Below are 6,978 nucleotides of genomic sequence, written 5' to 3' on the forward strand. Positions count from 1 at the left end.
ACGGTGCTAAACGCTCTCATCACTACTACTACCACATGCCCTGAGGTGATCCATCCATCCAGCCAACCCCCAGCACACAGGCCCTCTACAGCCCCCTTCATAATGACACTAGCCACAGACTCCTGTATTTGCTGTGGAGGTTGTTTTCAAAGTATATTACATATCTACATCTCATATTGGAGGGAAGGGAGGGAGGGACATGTTGAGGACATTAAATGAGAATTCCCTCTGAGGTATTTAAAAAAAAAAATATCTCTCTATTTTCTCTATCTCTGTTGGTGGTCTCGCCTGAGGCGAACAGACGCTTAATGTTAACATGCTGCTAACTAACTACACAGACAGACAGAAGACAGACAGCAGAGAGAGATGTCATGTGTGAAATTAGATCCCCGTACAATCACTGTGAATCCCTGAGAATTATAACAGAACAATCTAACATTTTGCTTTGAGGTCTCATTCTACACGTAGACTCACTGTAGGGCAATCCATCTGCAATACATAATAACATATGTTTCCACATCAGCTATGCTGAAGGGTTGAATGGTGACTTTAGTTAGAAGATATTGGATTTGATCTTTCTTTGTCAATTATTATAGGTATATCTGTCAAATTGTTTCCGATTCCTTTACAATATGATGCGTGTGATTTTGTATTGCTTTATAGCAGGGATCATCAACTAGATTCAGCCGCGGGACAATGTTTTCTTGAGCGGATGGTCGGGGGGCCGGAACATTATAAAACACATATTTGTAGACTTCAAATTGACCGCAAGAAGCCTAAACAGATATAATATTTGACTAAAACATAATAATTTCAAACCTTGATTACATTTGGGGACATTGCCCTGCGTAGGGTGCCGTCTTTCAGATGGGAGGTTAAAACGGGTGTCCTGACTCTCTCTGGTCATTCAAAATCCCATGGCACTTATTGTAAGAGTAGGGGTGTTCACCCCAGTCATGGCTCAATTCCCAACCTGGCCACATTCCTTCATGGCCACCTAATCATCCCCCTCATTCCTCATTTCCATACATCACTCCTCACCTCTCCTCCTGATAGCTGATGAGTGGTGAGTGTTCTGGCACAGAAAATGGTCGCTGTGCATCACTGAGGTGCATCACTGAGGTTGGTGCTACACATTGATGGTGGATGAGGTGAGTTTCCCCCTACTATGTAAAGCACTTTGATGACCTAACTTGGTAGAAAAGCACGGTACAAATCCAACCAGTTATTATTTATTATTATTATTTGTATACAATCACATACAGTATGTCTCTCTATTATACTTGGGAACCGATTTTCAAAATTAAAATCACTTAGAGCTGATTTCCTGGTGGTTTTAAAGTATTTTATGTCCAACAATGAAAATTAAAAATCAACAATTCAATATATATATATATATACATATTACATTTTTTTACTCAGAAAACTCCGGAGCCAAAATAAAACCACCCGAGGGAAAAATTTGGCCCATAGGCTGACAGTTGGGTAACCTTGCTCTATAGTGTTGTTCATATTCAGCATGTATTCAAGCAGGAGTAAATTATATGATTTACTTACCATGATCATCCACCAATCCTGAGTTCATGGCTGGTATAATATGTGTGATATGTGACATGTAACAAGGCAGAGTTATGGTGCAATGATAACAGACAGATGCAGGCGGAGATAGGCCCAGGACTTAGAGTGGTAGCAGGGGATTTAAACAGCAACATCCTCTAGCTGATGGATGGATGCTCTCAACTAGAACGAGACACATAGAGGGGAGGGTGGAGAGAGGGAGGGGTGGGTGGGAAGATAGGTACATGGTCAGAAGGGGTAATATATCGAGTGAATGACTCCACTCCTTTAGCCCGTGGGAAGAATGAGAGAGAGGCGTGTTGCTCTCAGGCACAGGGCAGCAGGGAACGTGGGTAATGAAAGATTATCTCCCCTGGTGGGTTAGCTCATCACTAGCAGCCTGGAGCAGGACACACACACACCCACATGCGCGTGCACACACACACACACACACACACACACACACACACACACACACACACACACACACACACACACACACACATACACATACACATACACATACACATACACACACGCAGACACACACACACCTTTCACACAGAAAATTAAGTTAATTGACATGTCTGTGAATATGAATGTGCCTAATAATCCATTCATTCAGCAGAGTTACTGACTCCAGTGATAATGTAACATAGGTCAAAGTGGGATGTGGTACTATTGTTTAAACCTGCTCTCTGCTGACATCTCACTGGGGAGTCAAGGGATACTAATGAAGACACTCATTATTCCAGCCAATGACAAGCTCTTATCCACAGGTATGTCTAGCCCGAGGAAGACAATCTGGGCCAGGTATGGAACATGTGTAACATCAGGTTCCTCCCATCATTCCTCTGTCTCTCCGAATCCTCCCTCAGCCCTGCATCACATGCCCTTCTCCTGTCCTATCCTGGTTTCTATCTCCATTACGTCCTACATATGTCTCTCCTCTATCCTTGTCTCCTGAAAAACAAGCACTGAGGGTCAGATGACAAACCCTGCTGCCTCCATTCTCCTCTCTTCCCCAGTCTCATCTCCCCTGTCCCTTCTACCACCCCACCGCCCTGGGGCCGGGCTGAGCCAGTATCAGTGAGGGAGGGAGGCTGGTGAATATTATTAGCATGGGGAATTAGACTCACTAAGTATGGAAGGGCAGAGAGGACGAGTCCTGTGGTCAGATTCGAGAGGGGATAGCCAGACACACCCCATACAGTCACACACAAACATACACATACACATGCACATACAGTGGGGCAAAAAAGTATTTAGTCAGCCACCAATTGTGCAAGTTCTCCCACTTAAAAATATGAGAGAGGCCTGTAATTGTCATCATAGGTACACCTCAACTATGACAGACAAAATGAGAAAAAAAAATATCCAGAAATCACATTGTAGGATATTTAATGAATTTATTTGCAAATTATGGTGGAAAATAAGTATTTGGTCAATAACAAAAGTTTATCTCAATACTTTGTTATATACCCTTTGTTGGCAATGGCAGAGGTCAAACGTTTTCTGTAAGTCTTCACAAGGTTTTCACACACTGTTGCTGGTATTTTGGCCCATTCCTCCATGCAGATCTCCTCTAGAGCAGTGATGTTTTGGGGCTGTTGCTGGGCAACACGGACTTTCAACTCCCTCCAAAGATTTTCTATGGGGTTGAGATCTGGAGACTGGCTAGGCCACTCCAGGACCTTGAAATGCTTCTTAAGAAGCCACTCCTTTGTTGCCCGGGTGGTGTGTTTGGGATCATTATCATGCTGAAAGACCCAGCCATGTTTCATCTTCAATGCCCTTGCTGATGGAAGGAGGTTTTCACTCAAAATCTCACGATACATGGCCCCATTCATTCTTTCCTTTACACGGATCAGTCGTCCTGGTCCCTTTGCAGAAAAACAGCCCCAAAGCATGATGTTTCCACCCCCATGCTTCGCAGTAGGTATGGTGTTCTTTGGATGCAACTCAGCATTCTTTGTCCTCCAAACACGACGAGTTGAGTTTTTACCAAAAAGTTATATTTTGGTTTCATCTGACCGTATGACATTCTCCCAATCTTCTTCTGGATCATCCAAATGCTCTTTTATACTGATAACAAGTTCAAACAGGTGCCATTAATACAGGTAACGAGTGGAGGACAGAGGAGCCTCTTAAAGAAGAAGTTACAGGTCTGTGAGAGCCAGAAATCTTGCTTGTTTGTAGGTGACCAAATACTTATGTTCCACCATAATTTGCAAATAAATTCATAAAAAATCCTACAATGTGATTTTCTGGATTTTTTTCCTTCTCATTTTGTCTGTCATAGTTGAAGTGCACCTATGAGGAAAATTACAGGCCTCTCTCATCTTTTTAATTGGGAGAACTTGCACAATTGGTGGCTGACTAAATACTTTTTGCCCCACTGTATATGCCAAGGATAAGCCAACACCAGTACATTAAGGTAGGAAATTATATTCAGACAGACAGAGATGTGTTAAAGACTTTCTAATTCCTGACGGTGCTGGCACAGCAGAAACTGTTTCTCTGTCTGCTTGTATTCGCATGATCCTTTTCTGTCTGTGCTTTATAAAACGACTCACTTCAGAGACGCCTCTTTTCCCTATCTCCCACTGTTCTACAGTAGTCCTTCAAGACATCTTAAATCTAACCTACACTTCAGAAAGACGCCTCTTTTCCCTATCTCCCACTGTTCTACAGTAGTCCTTCAAGACAATTTAAATCTAATCTACACTTCAGAAAGACGCCTCTTTTCCCTATCTCCCACTGTTATACAGTAGTCCTTCAAGACAATTTAAATCTAATCTACACTTCAGAAAAACGTCTCTTTTCCCTATCTCCCACTGTTCTACAGTAGTCTTTCAAGACAACTTAAATCTACATTATATTCAGTATTTCTATTGTTTGACGGAGGCATATCGTCTAAACAGGGGAGGAAAGAGGAAGCAGAGCAGACAGTGATTACATGATGTGCTTTATTTAGGGGATAATATGTTGATCTGGTATGTTAGGAAAAATAACAGCACAGACAGAAACAATTACTGTGTAGACCAAGTTGGAAGTTAAATGTAACATACTAGATGCATTACAATATGAAAAGTATTCACTTCTTTCCCTCACTTTCTCTCTCTGACCTGACCCTTTCCAATTACCTCTTTGTCTTGACCAAGAACCCCATTTGACCTTCCTGTCAGACCAGTCAAGGAGGGTCCTCTATCAATCCAGACAGTCTTTGAGTCTCCAATACCTCATTAAATAACTCTCATTATTCACGCCTGTCTCTATTACCATCTCATTTGCAAACTGGTGATTTTTTATGGAGCGGGAGTTATATTATTATTATTGTAATTATCTGGTTATAAAGGCCTGGTCCGTCATTCCAGAGAGATCTGAGTCCTCCACTGGTCAGTTCATTAACACACTACAGACACATATCACCCCACTCTGGGACACACACACACACGTGCGGGATTCCCTTTGTGAGATCCATTTAAAAGTTCCATTGACATTCTGGTTCTGCATGGCAGTATGATATCAGTATGATAGCTAAAACAGCAGGAACAATTAAAAATGTGATTATCTTGGACTATGTTACATTATATTGTGATTAAATTAGTCACAATGTGGGATTAGACTGAGCCTTTTGTTCAAATGTGGTTTTCTCATTTTACATAATAATTATATTTTTTATTTAAACCACCACCCACAATTAAATGACACATGACCATGTATTAAGGTTATTGACTGAAATGAGCCCACATATAACAGCCATGTACATACTGTACCTATTCCTTTTAATAGGAAACATATTATAAACAATACAGTCTCTGTCTGTCTGTCACGACTTCCGCCGAAGTTGGTCCCTCTCCTTGTTCGGGCGGCATTCAGCAGTCGAAGTCACCGACCTTCAAGCCATCGCTGATCCACTTTTCAATTTCCATTGGTTTTGTCTTGTCTTCCATCATATCTGGTTCCAATTCCATCAATTACATGTTGTGTATTTAACCCTCTGCCCCCCCCCCCATGTCCTTGTGGGTAATTGTTTCTTGTAGTGTTTGTGCACAGTATGCTGGTATTTACCGGGTTTTGTTTGACCCATTTATTGAATTGTTCTGTTGACGGTGGTTTATGGATATTAAACGACACCGTTGTAAATCAGTTTTCGCTCCCCTGCGCCTGACTACTCTTCTGCCAGTACGCACCTCACTACACTGTCTGTCTGTCTGTCTGTCTGTCTGTCTGTCTGTCTGTCTGTCTGTCTGTCTGTCTGTCTGTCTGTCTGTCTGTCTGTCTGTCTGTCTGTCTGTCTGTCTGTCTGTCTGTCTGTCTGTCTGTCTGTCTGTCTGTCTGTCTGTCTGTCTGTCTGTCTGTCTGTCTGTCTGTCTGTCTGTCTGTCTGTCTGTCTGTCTGTCTGTCTGTCTGTCTGTCTGTCTGTCTGTCTGTCTGTCTGTCTGTCTGTCTGTGCCTGTCTGTCTGTCTGTCTCTCTCTGCCTGTCTGCAGCGAAATGCTTATGTTTCTATCTATGTATGTGAATGGTGTGTATAGACAGCATGGACAGACAGTATGTGAATAGAAAAGGTGTGTACAGCAGTAGTTATATAGGATGAGCCTTGACTAGAATACAGTATATACATATAAAGTAGGCAAAACAGTATGTAAACATTATTAAAGTACCAGTGATCAATGACTGTACTTATTTTTTATTTCACCTTTTTTAACCAGGTAAGCCAGTTGAGAACAAGTTCTTTACCTAGCAAGGACTTATAGATGACCTGGAGCCAGTGGGTTTGGCGACGAATATGAAGCGTGGGCCAGCCAACGAGAGCATACAGGTCACAGTGGTGTGTAGTATATGGGGCTTTGGTGATGAAACGGATGGCATTGTGATAGACTGCATCCAATTTGCTGAGTAGAGGGAGTAGTAGGGAAAGAGTCTCTGGCTCAATAACATATTTTAAGGCATGTATGAGGCTATATTTGTTGCACCTGTGAGTGAGAATGTTCTACCCCCACAGAATACAGTAATACAGTATACTGTATTTTAGGAGTTCTACAAACTTTGTCTTGAAACTCTACAGTAATTTACTGTCATTCAGAATACAGTACCATACTGCATTTTTGAAGTAAGTGCCAAAAACCATTTGAACTAGTGGATGCATGGTATGTTAACGTATTTTAAGAGGCTCTATTTGTTGCACCCGTTGTAGTGGTTCCCTAACAATGACCTTTATATAGGGTTCAGATCTGAGTGGCAGCAAGTCTCAAACCTTTAATGGTTGGTTAGAAGCCTTTGTTAAGGCTTAAAGTACAAGGGATATAAAACACCAAACATAATTTTCAATACAATTCAACAATAAAGTACTGTATTGCTCTTTTGCTATACATTTACTGCAGCATACTGTAAACAATGGTGCATTGTGACGAAG

Source organism: Oncorhynchus gorbuscha, linkage group LG01, assembly GCF_021184085.1.
Source record: "Oncorhynchus gorbuscha isolate QuinsamMale2020 ecotype Even-year linkage group LG01, OgorEven_v1.0, whole genome shotgun sequence".
NCBI classification, from domain to species: Eukaryota; Metazoa; Chordata; class Actinopteri; order Salmoniformes; family Salmonidae; genus Oncorhynchus; species Oncorhynchus gorbuscha.